The sequence below is a fragment of the Gobio gobio genome (genome assembly GCF_949357685.1).
Source record: "Gobio gobio genome assembly, chromosome: 4".
Lineage (NCBI taxonomy): Eukaryota > Metazoa > Chordata > Actinopteri > Cypriniformes > Gobionidae > Gobio > Gobio gobio.
Genome location: NC_137100.1, coordinates 25,064,766 through 25,092,247, shown reverse-complemented (window position 1 = coordinate 25,092,247; position 27,482 = coordinate 25,064,766).

The window sequence follows — 27,482 nt, the reverse complement described above, 5'->3', positions numbered from 1 at the left end:
TGGAGGAGAGCAACCACATTTGCCCCCCTGTATCTGTGATTTAAATCTTTGAAATTGGCATATTTGTAAGAGCAACATTGAATGATTTGCTATTAGTATGTAGATTCAAAATATCTGTTTGTTGACTGTGTGACAGGGTACAGTAGTACTTATACCTTGGCACGTTGTTTATTTTTTAATGCTAAGGACCCGCATATATAATGATTCTCTTTCAAGAGACACACATCCTAAAATATAAAGTCAGCTGAATATAACATGCGCGATATTGTAGTAAAATTTTTGAAAAGTTAAATAACTGGCTTTAAATGTTCACATTACTGAACACAAAGCAAATTATTAAGCTATTATGTGAACAATATTGATTTATTTATTTTTCACATTTTGTACTGCGCTTTTCACAATAGATATCATTTCAAAGCAGCTTTACAGAAAATGCATGTGTCTACATTACACTTTAGAGTGATCTGTTATCAGAGGTGATTGTGTCCAAGTTATGTATTTCAGAATACATATATAAATCACACAGTTAGCTAACAATGTATTAATAACTTCACTTAATTGAAGGCAGAAACAATGAGCTCACTGAAGCAATATTTTTGCTGTTGACAACGTATCTTGTCAATGTAACTACTATTAAAGTAAAGGGCTTTGTGCTCTTTTTTAAAAATGTATATATTACTAAAATAAAATAAAAAAACCCCCATTGACCTTAAAGAAAATAGTGCTTTCAGTTGTGGTGGTAATCCAATGTGCTTCACACAGATTAGAGATACAAGGAGACTTAATAAAAACTAATAGAACACTCAGAAGAGACCCAGGTGTAATAATATCGCATACCACATATACCAAAGACATTGTCTGACAAAGAACTTAACAAAACAAGGAGTATAAAGGTACGTTTACATGACAGCAATGCACTAAAAACAGAAATGGTTTTCCTTTGCGTTTTTCACGTACAGACGACAACGGTGTCAAAATGATATGGCAAGGAACTAGCAGCAGGCGCAATGATATTACGCAGCACCGTGACAACCATAGACTGTAAAAAAATATGGACGTAGTGTCCGTGACGTCACCCATAGGATTCTGAAGAGCAGTTTTGAAGCGTAAAGTAGGGTTGAGCTTGCTGTTGTCATCTTGGCAGTGCATCACTCAAGTCCCGGATAACAAAAAATGGGCAAAGAGGCGGGACTTGGGTGGAGCTGAGGTGACGTAATGACTAACAGACAGCAGACAAAGGACAATTCAACTGTCACTCAAGTGGCCACGCCCTTAATTATGCAGGACTTTAAGGCTTTATATAATGTAAACGATTGAGTTATAAAAACATTCACCCCCTCACAGTTGTCATGAAGGGCAAATTTAGCAGTATAGACCAAAACCACAATTTCTGCTGTAAAGTTGGGCATTTTAACATGGGGCTCAATGAGATTCTGCTCCCTTCTGGTGCTTAGGACTATTTTCAGGCGCTGTGTAATATCATTGCGCCGCTGCACCCATGGTACGGCAGCAAAGTTCCCTGATTATTACGCAGGAATGAGAGAATAGTTCCTAGTCATATCGACCTAGAAAGCCGCAACTTTTCATTTTCCGTCGGTCTACATAATGTAACTACAGAAGAGTCAAGTTTTAAACAGGAAAAATATCGAAACTCTTTGGTCATTTTTTGAGCGAGATGCTAACGGTCTAATCAGATTCAAATATCTTGTAGATTCAAAATATCTACATCATGAAGCTTCGAAGCGTTATGAATCAGCGAGTCGAATCATGATTCGGATTGCGTGTCAAACCGCTGAAATTGCGTGACTTTGGCGATCCAAACTACTGAATCGACTTACTGATTCATAACGCTTTGAAGCTTCATGATGCCGTGTTTTGAAATCATCATCACTATATAAGTCGTTATTTAGGGTTTTTTTCCGCACAAAAACTATTCTCGTCACTCCATAAAGTTATTGTAGAACCACTGTAGTGAGATGGACTTTGTAACGACGTCTTTAGTACCTTTTAAGGGTCTTGAGAGTGAACCGTGCATTGTGCCAATGGAGGCCTTTCAGAGCCATCAGATTTCAACTAAAATATCTTCATTTGTGTTCCGAAGATGAACGGAGGTCTTACGGGTGTCGAACGACATGAGGGTAAGTAATTAATGACTGAATTTTCATTTTTGGGTGAACTAACCCTTTAAGGTTTTGTGCGTGGTTAGTTAAAATGTAGTTAGTGAAATTATATGAGTAAAATATTATTATGCTACTATAAATATGAAAAAAGAAGTAAATAAAAGGGTTGATGGCTGATGTGTTCTCAGGCCTCTGCCCATTCGCTGCACTCTGCCCTGATTTGCTTCTTAATTGGTTGTAAAGAAATCATTAACTTGAAAGCAAAACAAATCTAACAGCAACAAAAAGAAAGAGCAAAAGAGAGCGAGAGATGAACTTCCAGATTCTTAGAAGGAGGCAGCGAGGCAAGTGTTAAGCACATATCTCATTTGAAGTCGCTCTATAGACGAGAGAGGCACTTAACACTGTGGCATTTATTATTGCAGCATGTGTATTTCCTGTTCTTGTTTGAACCGGGATTCACAAAACCAGCCTAAAAGCCTGTTTCAATTTATCAGTGGGAATGTTTTGAATAAACCAGCATGCTTTCTTCTTCTCTTTCATTGGGGACCTATTTGACAACCTGAGCGTCCAATGATAAACGAAAAACCTTTGACTTTTCTTTATGTTTTTCTTTCTCCTTTAAATCATCATTCAAATAAGAAATACAATTACACAGGTCCGGACTTCTTTGGTGGGATTTAAAGTGCCGCCCTCCTTTACCGAATGACTTGAAATAATGAGGAGGCTTTCTTTCATGATTAGATGTGGGTGCACTGGCAACCTCAGCTCCCAGATAGACTGAAGAAGGCACTTAAATGAAAAGGCATCCTCTTCAGTGCTTTCTGCATCGGCCATGTGCTGCATTGTACATTCACCCTTAATTACAGAATATAGAGAAATCCTGCAGCAAAAAGAAAGTGGCACGAGCGTTCATTACGTCACAGCTGTGCACCTGCCGCTGAGTGTTTGTGTTGAACCTCAAGGATCTGGTCAATGGAGCCTATCAAAACAACAGCATTCACCAGCAGCGTCACAGGCACAAAAAGGATATTTTTGATCATAATGTAACAAACATCACTCTGATCAAGAGAAAGCATCAGTAATGCACAATGGAAAAGGCAGAGGGATGCACTGATGCCAATAAGCCGACTTGAATTGGGAGGTTTTCTGAAGCTGTTAATGGGATGTCTTGTGTACTTTTCGGGACATGTCATATATCAATTATTTCTTTGCTTTACTTCAAAAAATGTCTATTGGAGGATAAAGCACCCCCGCTTTTCCTTGGTTGCTTTGATGGTCTTGTAAGGCACAACTCTGTACTTTCTGTGACTGTGCATCCCTACACATGTCTGTTTAAGGGCTGCCCTGTCTTCATGTCACCCAGTCAATTTTCTGATAAATTACTCTAACGAACTGAACACAGATCCGCCCAATTAAGCCTCTAACTACTTGACAGACTCCTTGCTGAAGTGGCGCATACCACCAAAAGTGAGGTAGAGTGGATGTTTATCTATAGTAATAGCGCAGAATGGACTCCATTTAAAAGAAAAGCAGCAAAGCTGTCACACAGGATTGTTGTAATTATCCTTAGTCACAGGAAATGTCTCATCATCATTGTCGTTGAAAAAAAAAAAGCCTCATGACATTAAGAGTTTTTATTTTTATCAAAACTCACATGTTTATATAAAGGTCACTTTAAAACATAATATATATATATATATATATATATATATATATATATATATATATATATATATATATATATATATATATATATATATTTACCATGCTTTTACTTTTCAATTTTTTACTCATGTACCACATACACCTTAAAATGTGGAAATATATCACATATCAAAAACAAATGAAAATTTAACAAATGGACAAAATTTTCTGGAACATTTTATAATACAGTAATAAAGTATTTACAAATCATTTGCAAACTAGATAATTCATAGTTTATAAACTGTAGTTAATACATTAATAGACTATATACAAACAGCGAGTTCTTCCTTCATTGTCATTGTAATTAACAAACCATTATTGCTTAATTAGCTCATTTATAAAGAGTTAGATAATGCTTTGTATTAACCGTAAATAGTTCTCACTTTAGATTAGGTCACAGAATATCAGAAAATGTCATGAATTAAGTGCTTTAACCCAACCTTTAATGGACAAGGTATCAACAGATTATAAACTATAGTTTGCAAGTGCTTTGTTACTGTTTACTTATTATGAAGTGTTACCAAATATTGTATATATTTATTCAATATTTCTATAGCAATGTCCTTAAATTAACTATGATGTAGCATAATTTCCATATTTTTTTTATTAGTGTACTTGTACTGATACAGAACTGACTGTTTACAGACTGTTACAAAACAATCGTACAATAAGAATGCATCATAATAATACAATTAATTAACATTTAAAAAACAAGATCAAAACAATGCATTTCATATTTATTCAATATGTAAAGAAATGACACAAATTGCAACAGTCCTCAAAATTAACAGTTATTTCAATGACAATTCAAAATATTCCTGTAAAGAAATGACACAAATTGCAACAGTCCTCAAAATTAACAGTTATTTCAATGACAATTCAAAATATTCCTTTAATAAGGTTCTTTTTTTTCTCAAAAAATAGTGTACTTTAACAAGACAACAGTGTCCACGAGGAGCACACATCATCCCTGATATGAAATGCATAAAGAAAACAAAAGTAAAAAGTTAATATCACTTGTGAATAAAATATTTTTATATTTTTTCAAGCAAGTTGTAATATTAATATGTAGGATACATAAATTGCTATATTAAATTAGCCTTAGTGAGACAAAGGAAGTTGGTTATTTTGTTCCAAAAAAATTTATTTCAAATGCCGTTTGCACCCCTGTCACTCGTATCACAAACGACACTGTGGTGGATAAGTTCCTGATGTTGCAGTTGGACGTTCTTAGAAGGCAAATTAAATATAGTATTGAGAGTGTGCTTTAAAAGAGTTTATCCACAGTAGTTTATGCCCATAGTTGAAGAAACACCTTATAATAATTATTCTTCAGGCTACTTTTCTCCAGTACACTTTAAAGTTTGGGTTGTTTTGAATTGAGAAAAGCAATTGAGAGAGGCTGGGAGAGAAAGAGAGTTAGCGGGGAGCTGAGATGGCAGGCTATTTGAATACTGATATGGCCCACCGTTTCTCCTATTTCCATTAATGACATGCTCATCAAGGGCAAACAAGAGAAGCCACCGCAACCTCATTCCGTCCACGCCTGTCACCGCATGGTGACGGGACGCTTTATGCATACGTGTGTGTGCGTTTCATTCTCTGTCTCAGGCCTGAGCTCAACGACCTACACAATAAAGTGTGAGACTGCCCCTCTCTGTCACACTGGATAGGCAGTTCCGGGCTGAGACAAGCTCTGTTCCCTCACCCTAAACCATTCGAAGGTATCCTCTACCTGAGGATGCTGCTATATACTGTGACACGGCCAAATTAACAGGCCGTTCATGTCACCTCTTCTGATGTCCCACCAGGAGGCCAGGAAATCAAGCTGTCACATCAGGCCAGTGAGACTGCACATCTTTTCAATGCTTCTCCGTAATAGCCTGTGCCACAAACTAGACAGGCCACATTCTCCAGTTTATTCTGGGATGCTATCAGGTGTCTCATTATTGCTTCTTGCTGGTTCAAAGAGATTGTAAATTGGGCTCCTGTGGTGATGATTGGAGTGGCTTAGATCCCACCACTAGATATTTTCTTTTAGCCAGCAATAGATCCCATTTTAAAAACATTCTAGAGGACAATTAGCATTTAAAATAGGCATTTTGAAAATGCTGATTAACCTTTCTGGTATCATGCATCTGATTGCTCATAATGATTTAATATAAAGTATATACTTATTTAGCAGCGTTACAGAGTCGCAAATGTCATCTCCAACAACTTTGACACGAGAGTTTAAGGGCATGACTAAGTTAAGATCATAAAACATCTCAGAAAGCACTATAAAAAGCTTCAGCATTCCCGTTTCTCTCTTTAAAAAAAGATGACTGAAAGGCATAAGGGCTTGCCTGGTCATAGCTGATTCATCGTTGTCAATTTATTCTTTATGAATGCATAAAAGTTATAGTTTCAGCCAAGCCCTGAGATAATGCACATAAAATCGAGACTAACTCTGCTGTAATAGTTGCCATAAACCAGTGAGAGAATCTTTTAACTTGCCTGCCATTTTCTTGCTAATACTCATAAAGCTTGCATGCACCATACCATTCAAAAAATGTCAAGAAACTGGCTGAAAGGCAACTGACTTGCTGCCCAATCAGTCAAATAACTTAACAGACAGCATGCTGTATAAAGCAAACTGGTTTGAGACATACATATAAGACATCATAACATCAGTAAATTACACCGAATTCAAATTAACTTTATAAATATTTAATCAATACAATTTCTTAGTACAAATAGGCCCTGTCCAAAATGGCACTTTCAGCCCCTACGGCCTACCAATGTGATCCCATTAGTGATCGTATGTATTTGTATGTAAAGTGTGGTTCTAGCAAAACAGCAAAACAGAAAAAAAAGATCAACAAGTCACAGCAGTCACAATAATCAACAAAAGCAGCAGTCACAATAGTCAACAGAAGCAGCAGCAGCAGCAATAATCAAAAGCAGCAGTGGCAACAATCAACAGAGGCAGCAGAAGCAGCAGCAATAATAAAACAGAAGTAACAGCAGCCCCAATAATCAACAGAAGCAGCAGCAGCAATAATCAACAACAGCAGCAGCCCCAATAATCAACAGAAGCAGCAGCATCAATACTCAACAGAAGCAGCAGCAGCAGCAATAATCAACAGAAGCAGCAGCATCAATACTCAACAGAAGCAGCAGCAATACTCAACAAAAGCAGCAGCAGCAGCAGCAGCAGCAATAATCAACAACAGCAGCAGCAGCCGCCATAATAATCAACAGCAGCAGCAATAATCAACAACAGCAGCAGCAATAATCAACAACAGCAGCAGCAGCCGCAATAATAATCAACAGCAGAAGCAGCAACAGCAATACTCAACAGAAGCAGCAGCAGCAATACTGTGAGGAGAATCGGTACTCAAGTACTCAATACTCAGAAGCAGAAGCAGCAGCAATACTCAACCGAAGCAGCAGCAATAATCAACAGAAGCAGCAGCCCCAATAATCAACAGAAGCAGCAGCAATAATAAAACAGAAGTAGCAGCAGCCCCAATAATCAACAGAAGCAGCAGCCACAATAATCAACAGAAGCAGTAGCATCAATACTCAACAGAAGCAGCAGCAATAATCAACAACAGCAGCAGCCCCAATAATCAACAGAAGCAGCAGCATCAATACTCAACAGAAGGAGCAGCAATAATCAACAACAGCAGCAGCCCCAATAATCAACAGAAGCAGCAGCATCAATACTCAAAAAAGCAGCAGCATCAATACTCAACAGAAGCAGCAGCATCAATACTCAACAGAAGCAGCAGCAATAATCAACAACAGCAGCAGCCCCAATAATCAACAGAAGCAGCAGCATCAATACTCAACAGAAGCAGCATCAATACTAAACAGAAGCAGCAGCATCACTACTCAACAGAAGCAGCAGCAATAATCAACAACAGCAGCAGCCCCAATAATCAACAGAAGCAGCAGCATCAATACTCAACAGAAGCAGCAGCAATAATCAACAACAGCAGCAGCCCCAATAATCAACAGAAGCAACAGCATCAATACTCAACAGAAGCAGCAGCATCAATACTCAACAGAAGCAGCAGCAATAATCAACAACAGCAGCAGCCCCAATAATCAACAGAAGCAGCAGCAGCAATAAAGAACAGAAGCAGCAGCATCAATATTCAACAGAAGCAGCAGCAGCAGCAATAATCAACAACAGCAGCAGCCCCAATAATCAACAGAAGCAGCAGCCCCAATAATCAACAGAAGCAGCAGCATCAATACTCAACAGAAGCAGCAGCATCAATACTCAACAGAAGCAGCCCCAATAATCAACAGAAGCAGCAGCAGCAGCAGCAATAATGAACAGAAGCAGCAGCATCAATATTCAACAGAAGCAGCAGCAGCAGCAGCAATAATCAACAACAGCAGCAGCCCCAATAATCAACAGAAGCAGCAGCATCAATACTCAAAAAAGCAGCAGCATCAATACTCAACAGAAGCAGCAGCATCAATACTCAACAGAAGCAGCAGCAATAATCAACAACAGCAGCAGCCCCAATAATCAACAGAAGCAGCAGCATCAATACTCAACAGAAGCAGCAGCATCAATACTAAACAGAAGCAGCAGCATCACTACTCAACAGAAGCAGCAGCAATAATCAACAACAGCAGCAGCCCCAATAATCAACAGAAGCAGCAGCATCAATACTCAACAGAAGCAGCAGCATCAATACTCAACAGAAGCAGCAGCAATAATCAACAACAGCAGCAGCCCCAATAATCAACAGAAGCAACAGCATCAATACTCAACAGAAGCAGCAGCATCAATACTCAACAGAAGCAGCAGCAATAATCAACAACAGCAGCAGCCCCAATAATCAACAGAAGCAGCAGCAGCAATAAAGAACAGAAGCAGCAGCATCAATATTCAACAGAAGCAGCAGCAGCAGCAGCAATAATCAACAACAGCAGCAGCCCCAATAATCAACAGAAGCAGCAGCCCCAATAATCAACAGAAGCAGCAGCATCAATACTCAACAGAAGCAGCAGCATCAATACTCAACAGAAGCAGCACCAATAATCAACAGAAGCAGCAGCAGCAATAATGAACAGAAGCAGCAGCATCAATATTCAACAGAAGCAGCAGCAGCAGCAGCAGCAATAATCAACAACAGCAGCAGCCCCAATAATCAACAGAAGCAGCAGCAGCAATAATCAACAACAGCAGCAGCCCCAATAATCAACAGAAGCAGCAGCATCAATACTCAACAGAAGCAGCCCCAATAATCAACAGAAGCAGCAGCATCACTACTCAACAGAAGCAGCAGCAGCAGCAATACTAAACAGAAGCAGCAGTAACAATACGTACCAGAAGCAGCAGCAGCAATAATCAACAACAGCAGCAGCAGCCGCAATAATAATCAACAGCAGCAGAAATAATCAACAACAGCAGCAGCAGCCGCAATAATAATCAACAGCAGAAGCAGCAAAGCAATACTTAACTGAAGCAGCAGCAGCAATACTCAACAGAAGCAGCCCCAATAATCAACAGAAGCAGCAGCATCACTACTCAACAGAAGCAGCAGCACCAGCAATACTAAACAGAAGCAGCAGTAACAATACTTACCAGAAGCAGCAGCAGCAATAATCAACAACAACAGCAGCAGCAGCAGCCGCAATAATAATCAACAGCAGAAGCAGCAAAGGCAATACTTAACAGAAGCAGCAGCAGCAATACTGTGAGGAGAATCGGTACTCAAGTACTCAAAACTCAGAAGCAGAAGCAGCAGCAATACTCAACAGAAGTAACAGCAATAATAAACAGAAGCAGCAGCAATACTCAACAGAAGCAGCAGCAATAATAAACAGCAGCAGCAACAGCAATAATAAACAGCAGCAGAAGCAGAAGCAGCAGCAATAATAAACAGCAACAGAAGTAGTAGCAATAAATCAACAACAGTAGCAGCATCAATAATCAACGGCAGAAGCAGCAGCAATAATCAAAAGCAACAGCAGCAACAATCAACAGAAGCAGCAGCAGAAGCAATAATCAACAACAGCAGCAGCCACAATAAATCAACTGCAGCAGCTGCAATAATAAACAGAAGCAGCAGAAATAATAAACATATGCAGCAACCGCAATAATCAACAACTGCAGCAACCACAATAATAAACAGCAGCAGCAGCAATGGTCAACAGCAGCAGCATGCCAAAACTAAAGGATGTGTCACGTAACGTGTTCACAAAGACGAGGAAGAACTGGAAACAGGAACTTTATAACAAAAACTCATAGAAAACACAAGTTAACATTGACGACAATGGACAAACACTAAGGGAGAACTGAAGGCTAAATACACAGAGCAAATGAGATAATTAACAAGAAACAGTTGATTGAAATAACTAATTAGACAGATTGGGGAAAAACTAAGGCTGAATCCGAAATCACCCCCTAAACCCTCAAATAGGGCATTATTTGAGGGGACAGCCATTTGTAGTGGTGTCCGAAACCATAGAGGACATTATTGAGTGCGCTTATTCAATCCCACATTGCGCCGCAATAACGAGAGTACAGTACATGTACACTCAACGGCTGTCCGAATTCACTCACTCGTTTTCATTCACTCCTTCAAGTGAACTATATTAGTGGACTAACATAGGGAATAGTGAATGGGGGTTTAGGGGGCGATTGCGGATTGGATTTATATATTGAACATTTTAGAATATTCCAAACATGCACATACAAATAGTTACAAAGTCCCAAAAGATCAGGCTGTGTATCCTGTGTATACACTTTATGCATGCTACAGTCTTGTTTTTCAGGTTTCACACACAGCTTAACTTTTGCTTTTGTTAAAGGCTTATGTTTTTACCAGTCATTTAACTACATAGCAAATTAATGCAATTTACTATGCTTTATATCATTTGAGGCATTGTGGTTTACACTAAGAATGAATGATGTGTTGGGGTTGCCTGAATGTGTCACAATATTAGAGACGAAGACCCGCTATCTGTGTATGGTTTAACAGCACCTTCCAAAGCACACATAACTCATTCATTCCCCCGATTCTCCTCACTCTCCTTGGTTATGGCAGGGGGTAATAAAGGTATAATGACTGAACAACCCCGAACGCATTTTATCTCGGCACGTTCGCTGTTGCCTGTGAAGGATTCGGTCATTAGTCCGAATGACAAGCCCGCCCGTGACTTCTCTCCTCTGATTTATTGACACAAATGTAAACTTTTACGCCACTCACTTTTAAATACCCAAAGTTGACAGAAAGGGATTCTTCATTCTGTATTTAAAAGTGTCCACCAGTGCAGTGCTATTACTTTGTGGATGGTTTCAGGGCAGTGTTAGAGGCCTGGTAAGTACGGAACGGATTGATGGGGTGGAATGACTTCCTCGAGCACTAGGTGATGGATGAGAAGGGGGCTAGGCTGACAGATGATCTAACAGGTGTTCATAACCAGTTTGTAAGAGCTTTTTATTTATGAGGGGCCACAGACAGCCCTGCTGTGGAGCAGCCACACCAGCTGCAGTCGCAGGCACCTCAGAGGCCAGATGCAGCGTTGGCCACCCTCAAATTCTGTCCAGAATCGTAATTAGCCAATCATTTGCCAGGAGGGGTCACATGGGTGGCAGATGAAGAGGAGGGAGGGGTGGAATGGTTGGAGCGGTGGCATGCTGTCTGTTAATAATCAAAGCCGTGCAATGGTGCCTATGGCAGATTGCAGCCCCATGACACAAAGACACTAATGCCATTGGGTTTGGAGCATATTGTCTCGATATGAATACTTAAGAGAAACAAATTCGGTAGAAGCACCTTGTTTTGTATGATCTCAGGCTTGCTGCATCCTAACCAGTCTTGCGATAACCTAAATGTTTGGCTTGGGTCTGAGAAAAAAAACGCTACAAAAATAGCTACAGTTTAGTAAGAATGCATGAAATTGATCAAAATGCTACAAAAAATGTCTCTTTCACATAAATGCTGTTCTTTTGAACTTTCTATTCATCAAAAAATCAAGGTTTTCACAAAAACCTTCAGCAGCACAACTGTTTTCAACATTGATAATAATAAGAAATGCACCAAATCAGCATTTAAGACAATGAAGACTGGAGTAACGGCTGTCAGGTTCATACTTGCGACAATCTAATCTTATGAAAATGTGTTTTGCAGTTGGGGTCTCAGAAACTGCTGATTTAGATAATAAATGATCAAAAATTACTATTTATATATCAATAAAAATAATACTATAAATACATTACAGAATAGTAACATTTTTGGAAAGTGGAACAGAAGATGAATATGATATGAAGGGAAAATAAGAAGTTAATTTTGAATTTACTAATGCAAAAAACCCTGCCATAAAACAGTAATGTTAAACTCAAGGATTAAAGAAAGAATTTACATCAGTAAATGATAACTAGATCACATTCTCAGTGTGGGAAGGAGCCCTAGCAATCTCTCCATGGCTGGGCTTCAGGTATACTGTGTGGGGATATTCATGAAGCTCTAATGCATAGCACAGGAAAATGGATGACTGCGCGGCCCGTGGTGACGTGTTTGTTCTATAAAGCATAGCCTGGAGGTGAGGGAGCGGAGCAAAGAGGGTGTCATGGCCGTGATGAATGGCCGGCTGGTAACATCTTCACTCTTGACCCCTGGCACGTTTGAATAAGCAGTGCATTAAAATGGAGATCTCTGGACCGCTTTTGTTTGTAGAGTGAAAGCATCCATGTTCAGAAGACATAGAGAGCGACGCTGGTAATTGAGATGCTGGGGAACACGGTGGAGAATATTGTACAGAACTATTTTCAACATGTATACACAGCTGATTATAAGGCGGTTCTTGATGATATTGTTGAAAGCTATAGAGCATTTGTGTTCTCTCCAAAAACTCCCATGTGTATGGTGACCTTTTATGCTTAGCTTCATAATGTTTGTAACAGCAGGACATGCTGCAAGTATTTTGAAATGTAGACTGGATTCAAACATATAATTTTCAACCAAAGATGGTTTAAAATGGAAGTTATCTATTTAAATGCTACACAATCAAAATACTAAACAATAAAAAAAGGGTAACAATTTATTCATTTATTCTTTGCAAAATACTATTGACAAAACTCCTAATTCATATCTTCAACTACACATTGTTATATGGCCAACCAATCAGTAATACTCTCATTTGGACAGTTCAATCAACTAAAAACAACAAGTAATTTATTTTTATTTTTATGAAACCCATTCTAAGTCAAAGCGCACTTGATTTACACAAGCATGCTACAAGGAAAATGGTTAAACATTTCTTATAAATCTAATTATGTTATAATGAACAATCATAAATCAACATTTAACTCTTCCTGTCCCAGATATTTGGAAATAAGATGACACTATCAAGGTATGAATTAATTGTATTCAAAGATGTTATATTAACTACAGAGTCCCTAAATCGACATGGTGAAAAAAAAAAATAAGCCATGGAGAAAAATTATTTGTCAATGCTTTTGCGTTCTCCCTTTGTTCCCTCGCAATTACGTTTGCGTTCCTCTGAGAAACGTTGTGCTCCCTCGCAAAAACGCTCACGTTCCGCTGAGAAACGTTGCGTTCCCTTGCAAAAATGTTTGCGTTCCTCTGAGAAACTTTGCGCTCCCTCGCAAAAACGCTCACGTTCCGCTGAGAAACTTTGCGCTCCGTTGAAAGAACTTTTGCGTTCCTCTGAGAAACTTTGCACTCCCTCGCAAAAACGCTCACGTTCCGCTGAGAAACTTTGCGTTCCCTTGCAAAAACGTTTGCGTTCCTCTGAGAAACTTTGCGCTCCTTCGCAAAAACGCTCATGTTCCGCTGAGAAACTTTGCGCTCCGTTGAAAAAACTTTTGCGTTCCTCTGAGAAACTTTGCGCTCCCTTGCAAAAACGCTCACGTTCCGCTGAGAAACGTTGCGTTCCCTTGCAAAAATGTTTGCGTTCCTCTGAGAAACTTTGCGTTCCCTCGCAAAAACGCTCACGTTCCGCTGAGAAACTTTGCACTCCGTTGAAAAAACGTTTGCGTTCCTCTAAGAAACTTTGCGCTCCCTCGCAAAAACGCTCACGTTCCGCTGAGAAACTTTGCGCTCCGTTGAAAAAACGTTTGTGTTCCTCTGAGAAACTTTGCGCTCCTTTGCAAAAACGCTCATGTTCCGCTGAGAAACTTTGCGCTCCATTGAAAAAACTTTTGCGTTCCGCTGAGAAACTTTGCGCTCCATTGAAAAAACTTTTGCGTTCCGCTGAGAAACTTTGCGCTCCATTGAAAAAACTTTTGCGTTCCGCTGAGAAACTTTGCGCTCCATTGAAAAAACTTTTGCGTTCCGCTGAGAAACTTTGCGCTCCATTGAAAAAACGCTCATGTTCCGCTGAGAAACTTTGCGCTCCGTTGAAAAAACTTTTGCGTTCCTCTGAGAAACTTTGCGCTCCTTCGCAAAAACGCTCATGTTCCGCTGAGAAACGTTGCGTTCCCTTGCAAAAATGTTTGCGTTCCTCTGAGAAACTTTGCGCTCCCTCGCAAAAACGCTCACGTTCCGCTGAGAAACTTTGCGCTCCGTTGAAAAAACTTTTGCGTTCCTCTGAGAAACTTTGCGCTCCCTCGCAAAAACGCTCACGTTCCGCTGAGAAACTTTGCGCTCCATTGAAAAAACGTTTGCGTTCCTCTGAGAAACTTTGCGCTCCTTCGCAAAAACGCTCATGTTCCGCTGAGAAACTTTGCGCTCCGTTGAAAAAACTTTTGCGTTCCTCTGAGAAACTTTGCACTCCTTCGCAAAAACGCTCATGTTCCACTGAGAAACTTTGCGCTCCGTTGAAAAAACTTTTGCGTTCCTCTGAGAAACTTTGCGCTCCTTCGCAAAAACGGTCATGTTCCGCTGAGAAACTTTGCGCTCCGTTGAAAAAACTTTTGTGTTCCTCTGAGAAACTTTGCGCTCCTTCGCAAAAACGCTCATGTTCCGCTGAGAAACTTTGCGCTCTGTTGAAAAAACTTTTGCGTTCCTCTGAGAAACTTTGCGCTCCCTCGCAAAAACGCTCACGTTCCGCTGAGAAACTTTGCGTTCCCTTGCAAAAACTTTTGCGTTCCCTTGCAAAAACGTTTGCGTTCCCTTGCAAAAACTTTTGCGTTCCTCTGAGAAACTTTGCGCTCCCTCGCAAAAATGCTCATGTTCTGCTGAGAAACTTTGCGTTCCCTTGCAAAAACGTTCGCGTTCCGCTGAGAAACTCGCAAAGAACTCAGAACGTTTTGTGAGCGGACGCAAAGTTTCTTGGGGAACGCAAAGGTTTTGCAGACAAAAGCAAAGTTTTCTCTCTCAACAATCACAAATCAACATTTAACTCTTCCTGTCCCAGATATTGGGCAATAACATGACACTATTAAGAATGAATGAATTGCCTTCAAAGACGTTTTATAAGCTACAGAACAGCTAAATGGACATGGTGAAGGAGAAAAATATGATAATTCTTTGTCAATGCTTTTGCGTTTCCCTTGCAAAAACTTTTGTGTTCCTTTGAGAAACTTTGTGTTGCCTCGAGAAACTTTGCAATCCCTCGCCAAAACGTTTGTGTTGCTTTTGCGCTCCCTCATAAAAACATTTGCTTTTCCCAGAGAAACTTTGTACCCTCGCAAAAACGTTTGCGTTCCTCTGAGAAACTTTGTGTTCCCTCTGCGAGAAACTCGCGAAGAGGTCAAAACGTTTTGGGAACGCATAGTTTCTTAGGGACCACTTGGTTTCTTGGGGGAACGTAAAGGTTTTGCAGACAAAAGCAAACTTTCTTGGTGGAACGCAAAGTTTCTCTGGGGAAAGCAAAAGCACTGACTTATTATTTTCTTCCTACTATTACTTTTTTCCTACTATCATGTCCCTTTGGGGGCTCTGTATATAAACAAATCAAACATCCTTCTTCAAATAAGATAGGCAGCTGAATTGGAACCAAAACAATGAACAAATTATACGATTCGTAACGAAGTAAAAGAAGTCGCAAAATTCACAGAATACACCAAAGAGGAAAAACACACAAACTAGAATTAAGAAGGGATTCCAAAACATTGCAAATCCCATAATTAGCAGCTATTATAGAGAGTGTGGAAAAAACCTGCCAGTCTATTATAGCAGCTGACTGAAAAGCCATTTAGGATGGACCACCACCCACTTGTCAATCGGCCCTATTCATCCAAATCCCAAAGGGATAGAGCGGGACTATGCCGAGGCCCATGAGGAAGATGGAGTGCTGCTGTAGCCGCCCCCATGCTGTCCTTCAGCGGGCCGGGCTGGAGTCTTCAGCATGGTGTTTCTCAGCAACACCACATGGGGGGTGAATAAAGCCACATGGGTCTATTGAAGGCACTAACAAGTGCCAAGCAGGGCCCTGACCCACAACACCCCTCTCCACTGTCTAGGCCATCTCCGCTGCCCTGGGAAAGCCACGTGTCTGAATTGGAGCCATCTGCCTCAATTTGCCTAACATATTTGACTACAATGGCTGACCAGTTATCCCTTACAAAAGGGCTACAATAGGCCATCTTCAAACAAGCAGAAGAGCCTGTAAATGCAGTGAGCTCTATTCACCTACACAGACCAACTGGACAGGGTGTCTCATGTCTGACGATCAGAACACACATCCTGCCACCAACATCTTGGCAGAGTCTCGAGAGACGTGGATAATTACCATCAACAGAAGAAAGGGAGTTTATCACTAGACACTTAAAATCCCTTTCTCCCTCAGGCTAAATCAGGATTAAATGAGTAATATGCTCCAGGGCCTCCTCTTCTGACACTGTTTTTTTTCATCCGCTGTGTGTCAAAAGCGTCTGTTAGAGTAAAACACATATAATGTGTGAACAATGGTATGCCTAGGAATAATAACAACAAATCATGCTGAGAAACAATGATCAATCGCCAAAAAAAGAAAAAAAATTATTAATTTTAATATTTATGTTTGAATGAACAATAAAGCTTAATAGCATTTATAATATAGAACAGGGCTTTTTTACCCATGGGGCTGCAAGGGAATTCTAGTCTGTGGAAAAGTTTGAGTTAAACTGTAAAATATAAATAAAAATAAGATTAAACAAAAATGTATAAATGATTAATATAAATAAAAACATTTAAATAAATAAAATCTAACAGGACAGTGTAGTGAGTAGAATTTTTTAAATAATGCAATACAATAGAAAGTAAATATTAAATATTTCCCAAATAATATTACACATATTTATAATGTTAATTCTTTTATAAATTGGGAGAATAAACTTTAAAATAAATAAATAAGTAATTAAAATAAACAAATAAATAAATTCATTGAGTAAATGAATGAATGAATGAATGAATGATCTAACAGTTAACAGCATAGTGGATAGAATAAAATATGTAATAATGCAACATAATTGAAGCAAATTATATTTTACAAATAGTGTTTTACACATAATTATAAATAATAATAATTTTCAACAGTTTAAATTGTGTCTTTATACATTTATGCAGGGGGACTTTCAGATAATTCTTGGGGGTCCCTGGAATTTTTTAAAAATAAAAATAAGATTAAAATAAATTAATATATAAACAATAAATCAATAGAAAGAAAGAAAGGAATTTAAATAATAATAATGTACAGTACAGTACTAGTGAGTAAAAAATGTAAGAGTGTAACAAATAATATTTTACACATTTATTATATTAATTTGTCACAATATACATGAAAATATATGCTGCCTTTTAAATTTTAGGATGGTGGTCCCTCACACATCACAAGGCTGATCATATTTAGGGGTCCATAGTATCTAAAATATTGAAATGCCCTGTATCTTAATGATATGATGAAATAATATAGTAATAGATCTGGTTTGCTATGATGTGCTGAGCTAATGTCTCAGCTCTTGGTACATCATCTAACAGCAGGTAATGGCAATTGCTGTATTTGTAACAAAAATCATAGCTCTCAGCATTTAGATCTGAGACTTCATGGTGACCAGCAGCTGAGAAGGGAGAGTCATTCAAGCTTGCTCTCTTTTGACATGGAGTCCTCAATTAAAGTCTGCTGAAGCAGACACAATCCTATTAGGGAGCATTGAGTGAGAAAAGAGGGCTGGCCCCTCCATTTGTGCTGCCAGAATAATTATCACGGAGTTGGTAAATTGTATGGAGGCCCCGCACAGATACTACTAAATAGGTTGGTGAAAAATTATGTGTTTCTTCCGCAACAAAACAGCAGGATAACTCCCATTAGAATCATATCCATAAGAAACACATCTTCAATACCACGAGACAAGAGAAAAAACAAGATCTTGCTGCCAGTGTTGAGGAAAGTTACTTTTAAATGTTACAATATTGTTTTACTTACTTGGTTACTTTTTATGGCAAGTGTGCATTAAAGTTACTTTTGCAGTACTTTTTCTCACTTGGACTGGGCTGGGCCGGGTTTGCTTTTTAATAAAAAGGCCCTTTCACACCAAAAGTGAAATGAATACGCTGAGGAAAATGCAAATGCACGGCTGTACAGTAGAGGGCGCAGCTCAAACCTTTCAGCTGTGCTACCATTATGCATTGCAAAAGAATAGTTAATAATAAATACATTAAGTATATTGGTTTGCGTAATATTCTGAATTTGCATTTCGCTGTTTTTAATCTTTTTGAGGGAATCTTATTGCAAAAAGTAACTCAGACTTGTCGTATATTTACAAGTATTGCATAACTTGCTTCTGATGAAAGTGTGTTTTAGAGCTAAGTGACAACAATCAAACATTAAGATAAACAACACAATGGTTTTGAGGAGTGTTGCAAAATAAAACAAATATTAAGACACTATATATATATATATATATATATATATATATATATATATATATATATATATATATATATATATATATATATATATATATATATATATATATATATATATATATATATATAATTAAGTACTATCTTTCCACTTTAAGTTCCAGTTTTTTTGGCTATTTTTCTATGATATTGTGTTTTGCATCATAGTGCCAAATGCATTATTGAAAAGAACTAAGAACTGAAATGTTTCACAAAAATAAATTCTACTGCAGACTCCTTCAGATAAATTTTCTTTCTGATTATTATAAGCATTGTGCAGGCACTTCATGTGTAAATAAATATATAATGTTTCATTAAAGTAATATGTTATGGTATGTCTTGAATATAGACACAAAATACTATATTTACGTTAAAATGTTACATGTAACGTCTCTTTTTCTTATTTTTGTCCTTGGATTTTGTTCTTTTTTTCGTAAATTAAAGTTGAATATGTTAATATGGCAATGCACTGTAAATGAATGCCTAAAAAACCTGTTTTGCCCAGCACCAAGAGCAAATGGATTGTTATTTAAAGCCAAGTACTTTTGTCAAGCTCCTGCAAATAGAATGATGGATGGCACTCGGAGCTTGTAAGTGAATGAATTGCTTCCTATTTAACCTCAACATCCACATTGTTAATGATTTGTCTGACTTGGATTTCAAAAAACATGGTGCTGCTCCATTGAAGTAAAATTAAAACTCCAGTATACCATGCTTTTCAGAACAGAGCACTCATTATGTGCTGCTAATGTATTGGCATAAAGCAAAGAAACATCATGTCAAGTGCCGCAATTTGGCTTTTTTTCTTATTCAGCCTGCGTTATTGCTATGGGCAATTTGTACCACTCAGCATGACAGTGTCAACTGAATCAAGATTAATTTATATGCAAAGGAACACTCAGCAAGCAGTGCAGTAAGCAAACATATTGTCTCGATTGCTGAGCTGGAAAAGAGGCTTTGGAAGGAGAGACTGTGTCAGAATTAAGGAGCATCAAATGTAATTGCTAGAGCTGGTTAAAAGGCCAAAACGGCACAATTCTTTGCTAGGACTGAGAGTATAAATTGCTTGAAGGACTAAATGGAAAAGAACCAAATAAATAAGGGAATGTTGTGACTAGCAAACCTATTTTATGCATATTTGAAGCCAAATCAAACATGCTCTATCCAACTTTGAGTTCACCTATCATATAAAACGGCACAATGCAAAAAAATTCTTAATCAGTATTTTTGTCTTGTTTTCCAGTTCAAATATCTAAACATACTTAAATCAAGAGACATTTACCTGAGAACCAAAATGAATTATTATATGAAGGGTGGCATACAAGACCTTTTATACATTTTGCCTGTTCATTTACACACCAAAATACTTTTTGAAAATGGGTTTCAAAGTGCTTTTTTTTTTTTTTTAAACGACACTGTTATCGTCTCTGTGTAAACTTCAAAAATTCAGATTAGTGAAAATGGTGGCGTCATGTATGTACTTACAGTATATTTCATGTTCAGTCTACACTTCAGTCACCACAAAAAGGTTCTAATGGCACTAAAAGTGGTTCTTCGTCGTAATCATAGAGGAACCACTTTTGGTGCTATATAGCACCATATCTTAACACGTTCTGTACATGGTAGCGGTGCTATATAGCACCTTAGTCAGTGGTGCTATAGCACCTTAGCAAAAGAACCGCTGACGAACCGCTGAAGCACCAAAATTGGTACTATACAGCACTTAAAAATCTTCCCCTATGATTACGAGCCAATTTTAGTGCCATATAGAACCTTTAGAGTGTATACAGTAGGCGCGTATTGTTTCTTTACTGGCCTGGCATGAATAATACAGCCTTTTTAGTCATTTTTGCAGATCTATTTTTAGTACATGGTTGTCTTGTAAACATACCCTAAGTCTTGTTTTATGTGGTTAGAAAAATAAACTTAATTCAAAGGGAAAACAAGATTATTTTTCTGACCCCATTGGCAGATATATTTTCTTGTTTTCAACAAAAACCCACATCATTTTGATATATTTTTATTTCATTTTTTATTTTTTTTAAATACCTTAGGACATTTTGCTTCTCGAGTAAATGTATCTTGATTTAAAAATGTTTACAGGGGAAAAAATACTGAGTAGGAAATTCATTTTTTGCCGTGCACCATTTGTTTTTCTTCTGATGTTACATATCGAGAAAAAAACCTTTCTACACTCTAAAAAATGCTGGGTTAAAAATAACCCAAGTTGGGTTGAAAATGGACTAACCCAGCAACTGGGTTGTTTTAACCCAGCGATTGGGTTGTTTTAAGCAAACATTTAACCCAACCGCTGGGTTAAAACAACCCAATTGCTGGGTTAGTCCATTTCCAACCCAACTTGGGTTATTTTTAACCCAGCGTTTTTTAGAGTGTAGCCAAATCTGTCCCACTGTCAAAATAAGTGTAAAATAAAGGCTGAAAAATATATAGTAAGATCCATGCACTGTCAATAGAGCAAATATGACACTCACAGCTCCCAGAAACCAAAGGGGAATTCTTGGAGAATGACTGAGGAGACGTCAGCAGACACCGCTGGCATCTGAACATCGGCTACTGCAGCCACTGAGGGGAGGCAAGAGTCTTCCTGATCTGCTTGAACATGTGCTCCATTTGCCAGCCTCAAATCCCCCATCAAATTCACAATCCAGAATGACACCACAACGTGACGTGAAGGTGCCAAGAGACCCGCTTCCATTTACAAATATTTCACATAAACAAATTTTCAAATAGCTTTATTCTGAGCAGGCTTTCTGCTCTATTAGACGTAACACACAGCTGCCACAAACGCTCAGATACATCATCAACAACCACAGATAAGAGATATAGATTGAGAAGAAGCGTTCACCAAAACGTCCTTGGAGAACGTTGCTGCTTTTACACCCTGAGCTCCGACCAATCCAAAGCTTTACGGATTCAAGCAAAGTAAACAAAACATCACATACCGTCCTTCAGGCTGTAATGGAAGAATTCAAGAATATATCAATTTGACCCGCATAATCCTATAAGAACGAGGAACCTGTTTATGGACGGATGCATACAATGTCAATAGACTTTTCTATTTATCAATATATCAATTATTTATGAATGTATAAAGGAAAGAGTTTTTCCTCTGTATAAAGAAATGTTGAATTATAAACACTTTTTAAACCAGCTCATTTTAAATGGCCCTAGATTGTGAATCATTACTTTGTAAGTACCAATATGTAGTCTCTCAATTAATATGAGGTTGCAAAAGAAAATAAATAAATAAATTATTTTATAAGAAATAATCTTAAAAATATAAATGTTTATAATATCTCATTGCAGGACAGGAGAATTTCATGTCAACTACTCTCGCATAACAGGTACAGATTTTTTAAATTAATTTAATTAATTAATTAAATAAATACATGTAATTCATTTAATTATTTCATACTAAATCAATAGGCATTTATATAATGTCTCACTGTCAACTTGAAGTATTTGCATAACAAGCACAGAAAAAAAAGTTGACTTGTTTTCTGTTTTGATCACCATAGGTCTACATCCACAACGGTGGTGCATTCTGACCTTGTCGCTGACATCCAGGAATGGTACGCCAAGATGGGTCTTGCTCGTCATGCTACCAGACATAATCTCACATAACAGTGCAATTATCAATTTCACAGTAATTATTCAGCACAACACACATGCCCAGCCTCATTTATGAGGTCATTTGCATAGCTGAGCAGTTTGTTTGTCCTTTTTAGGTTTGGTCTGTTTCACATTAGTGTTTGGGATTCACGCGAGCATCTGTCGAGGTGCTGTTCTTCTCAGGTGAGTGCATTTTCAGGTAGACCTGCGTCACACTGCACCCAATTATTCACAGAACCCTCCGGCATTCCTATCGCTTGAAACACATAAGTCTTTTTGTCTCGTGTTCTCTTGGCAACAAACCTGTAGCTGGAGGTTTGCTAATAATCACTTGAGGCTGATTGATCATACATTCGCTGTGCAGTCTCTACCTCCACACCCTCTCTGGTTAGACCATCGATTCAAAGCCAGACCATTGGATTCCATTCTCTGCTGTAGGGCTGGCCAATTAAGACTCTGACTGCACTGCATCAAGATCAATTTTGTCTGTATGTGAAGTAAATAATGGTTTGGATGAGGGAGCAAAAGAGAAAACAGCACATTTTGATGTCATTTCATTTTTAGTGTGTATTAAATTCAGATATTTATTTTGGATTCCATATGTACTGTTATTGGTGATTTTTAAAAAGCATGAAAGGTGCATTATGCATTAGCCACACTTTATATTAGTTGTCCTTAACTTCTAAGTACTTACTGTATTGCAAAACACGGTTATACTTTATTTCAAGGTGTCCTTGTTACAGTGTAATTATGCATTTAAGTACTGTGTAATAATAATTAACTACATGTAGTAACTATAATGTTAGGGTTAGGATTGGGGTTTGGTTTGGTTTGGTTTAGGGTTAGTTGCATGTAGTAAAAAAGTGTTACCAAAACACTTTGGTTTGGTGGTATGGGTAGATTTAAGGTGTAAGGGAAGGGTCATTACATCAAATAAGTGCATTACATCAAATTATGAATTTAAATGTTAGTACATAGTAGTTAAAGATACCTAATATAAAGTGGAACTGTTCAGGGAACCTTGTAAATCGTAACTTAACATATTCCTAAAAGGGGTGTAACAAGATATCATGTCACAATTGCAATACAAAAATGCAACAATATGTATCATGGATAGCGACGATGTGTATTGTGTGTATAGTTCACCCAAAATTAAAGTTTAAAGTTTAATTGGTAAAGGTGCATCAGGTAAACACAGAAATTCCCACATTTGAGTTTCAATGTTTATTTATTAATAATAATGGTCACACTTTAGATTAGGTAAATATTAACTACGACTTTTGTCTCAATAAACTCCTAAGTACTGCTGCTTAACAGTTAGTAAAATGTTACATTTAGGTATTAAGAGATGTAGAATATGGTCAAGCAGAATAAGGCATTAATATGTGCTTTATAAGTAGTAATAATAAACAATATCCTAGTAATATGCATGCTAATAAGCAACGAGTTAATAGTGTGAATTGGACCCTAAAGAGTTAACATAATAATACATTAATTGCATTAACAAAATACAAAATCTTTTTTAATATATGTAGTCAATCTAACATAATTATGCATTTTAGCGAATTATGAATAGTTCTATTCTGGTGTCACCGGTGCCCTGCATGGGGGAGAAGTCCAAACTTATCTCGGATGTAATACTAATATTACGTAATACTAAATTTATTGAGAGTATCAAGTATTCTTACACCCTGTATTGTCTTACAATCTGTATTGTTACACCCTGTACATAATAATATTTTTCTGAATAAAATCGCAAACAACCTACGGTCCAACAGCCCACATCATCTGCATTCAGACTCAAATGGCACACTGGATGCCATTGAAATGCCATTGTAGAAATCATTAAAACAATTCATCTTGAATGCTGGCAACAAATCTATAACTGTTGATGTAATTCATTGCCCTTTTTTCTAAATCATTGATCATCAGTGTTTGTCTAATTGAAAAATAATAAACAATTACTCAGAGGCATATGGTTAGGTAATTGTTTTCTAATACTGTAAACACTAACAGCGATTCATACTTTCCAAAATGTATCGGTGATCATCTGCATAAAATCAATAGAGGGGGATGTAATTTGTATGATAATGATGGAGACTGTGATTACAAGTAGAGTTTGAGCAGGATTACCATCTCAGAACTATTCTTGCGTGAATGAGAATAAATGACTACTGGGCCTGTGTGTTTATGAGAGGATGGTGATCAGAACCATTTTAAAGAAATCTCACAATTCTATCCTTGCCTGCTTCCTTTATTTTTTTGTTTATTCTTGTCTTTAAAGGTCAAAAAGAAGACAAACACATCCAGGTTCATCAACAGGAAGTCTTTACCTCCTGACCAGACACATATTAAATGCTCCTGCCCTGAGAAGGTTAACAAATTGGCCTATTACAAATTCCCAGTTCGAGACTATTGCCCAAAGAAAAGGACAGAAAATCATTTGGGTTAAGCCTATTAGCTGCCTGCGGGTGAATGCTTGACAGATACAATCACATAGCAAGCAATTCTCTGCGTCGTGACGGAGGTTCTGAGGGAAATGAAAAAAAGTCTAGGTTGAAATTGTGTCGTTACACTGTTGTCGCGACATTCTGGACCCAGATGGTTAAGACGGTTGCATTTTCTAGCATTCACTGGAAATCTCAAATTGATTCAGCACTAATCCTGATGAAAACAACAGCTGAGCATAATCAAAGTCTCTGCGAAAACAAGAAAGCATCCATACACTGAAATGCGTCTAAAGAAGAAAAAAATGGATTTAAAAATGTGCCATTCCACACTACATCAGCTAGAGGTAAGAGCATTGCTTGAGCGTAGCCAGAAGCACCCTCAATAGAGTTGTGACTGGCAAACAGCGTGGCATTTTCAATCTGGAAAACATTTGCTTAATTGAAGCATTGAGAATTAGTATATGAATGGATGCATTGTCAAGATAGGACTAATTACTACTCTGTTGGGTGAATCACTCAAGAAGAACCCTTGTGCGGGGTGACATTTTGCATCAGAAATGTTAAAAGCCTTTTCACCTATTTACATTAATCATATCAAGAACTGTGGACAAGTACATGTTAATGCACTGCTATGTCCATTATGTATATTACCAACAAGAGCAAGAAAGGAAAGCGACGAACGGCACAAATGAACAAGCCTGACTGAGAGAGGACATATAAACAGCCATTTTAGGCGCCCACTGCTTCAATTTTCCCCGAAGCACTCAGACTATCTGGCTCGTGTCAATCAGAGCGTGAGTGACAGTCAAGGGGAGCTCAGGGTGGGTTTTGCTATTGCTTTGGATTTGCTGAGTCATAATTAAAACAGAACCAAATGGAATTGCGGAGAGGGAGGTCAACGGATTGGCAAGAAGAGGATGAGGCCAGACTGATAGGCACCAAATGAACAAATTATGATGGGCCCCATTCGCTGTGATGAGGTCAAATGCACGACTCCATTGGCTGACAGTTCAATTTCCTCCAAATGTCTCTCATTTCAAGATGAGTTAATTATGAGTGAAAAGTTATCAGTCGCTCACCTATTGAAAAGAGGGATTAAATGCATTTTTTTCCCAGCATTCTAATGTCAAACTGTTATTTCAGCTGGATAGAGGGTCAAACACAATAATGGTGCTGCACGTAGCTGCTACAGGATCGCTGCACAATACATAGCAGCTTGCCTTGGAAAAAAAAGGGGCAAGAGAGACACTTCTGGTATATGTTTTCATTGGTAACACTTTACAACAAGGTCCAAATAGTTAATGCATTAACTAACAAATAAGAGCAAATATGTTGCAGTATTTATTCATCTTTGTTAATGCTAGTTAATGAAAATACAACTTTTCATTGTTAGATCATGTCAGCTCAGGTTCATTAAATAATATTAACAGATACAACTTTTGAATAATGTATTAGCAAATGTTGAAATTAACATTAATTAGGACTAATAAATGCATTAGGAGTATTTTTACAGTCAGTGTTTTTGTTCATATTCATATGAATCGGGTATAATTAATTTTTATTTCAGTTTTAATTTTAGTTCAATTTTATTTGTCAGTTGGTAATTTTAGTGCATTAACTTAAACTAAACAAAAATGTTGCCTTGATATTCATCTAATATTTTTATATTTTATTTTAACTTTATTTCAATTAACAAGTTTTTAAAAAGTTTTAGTTTTACCTAGTTAACAATCTTACAATAATTCTAACTGTAGTTAACTAATGTAAACAAATGGATACTTATTGTAAAGTGTTAACTTTTTATCCCTCTTTTTTTTAAACAGCATTATAACTGTCAGTGTACACACATGTGAACACCAAAATATTGTGGAAAGAGGTTCAATAGTTTAAGGCAGAGTTTGACCTCAAATGCCAGGCTGAGATTAAATTATGACACCGGGAGCATAGCTAATATTTTATCATTAGCGTGACTACATTTCATGATGGTATTAGGGGCTCAGTGAATGATCGTGCATACTAGAGAAGGACTATTAGAATGTTGTAAGTGTGTCCAACATTTTAGAGGAAGAGACACTAATGATCATTTAGAATTGGAGGTCACCGACTCAGTGTGTGGATGGAACCCTCAACTAGTTCCCAGATCCTAAAAACATAATGATTCATTACAGACCAAAATATTCTCAGATGATCATCATGTTTGTTTCAAAAATGTGCTTTTTTTGCTCAGTTCTGTGCAACCATCTCAGTTATTTAGTTCAAGCCATGTTTACACACCTTGAGCACTATAAAATCATGATTTTCCTCTAGAACAACACAATGGCACAAAGAGGCGTAATCCACATCGCCACAACAGTAATTTCAGTATCATACCGCTTTAAGCCATGAACACTGCCGTAATCCTTTTCACCCTCTAAAAAGCCATAAAATTCACTGTTATTTCAATAGACAGAAGAGACTCGCACAAAAGAGAGATTTTACACAGCAAACAAACAATGAAGTTAGAACCATAACCACTCAAATATCCCCCATTCAGCAATTCATCTTGGTAATAGAGACAGAAGCAGGGTAATGTGTGGTGGTCTTGAAGCGTGAGATTGAGGATTTCTCTGGCACAATGCATAATTCATGGCCCTGGCCAGCAATGTGTGTAAGATGAGAATTTCACAGCATGCTAAGAGTAATGGGGTTGTAGGAAGAGGTGGACTGTATTAAATTTCGTTGTATTTCCAGGTATCCCGGGTTTTCAAGACGTGCGCTTTACAAAATTTCAC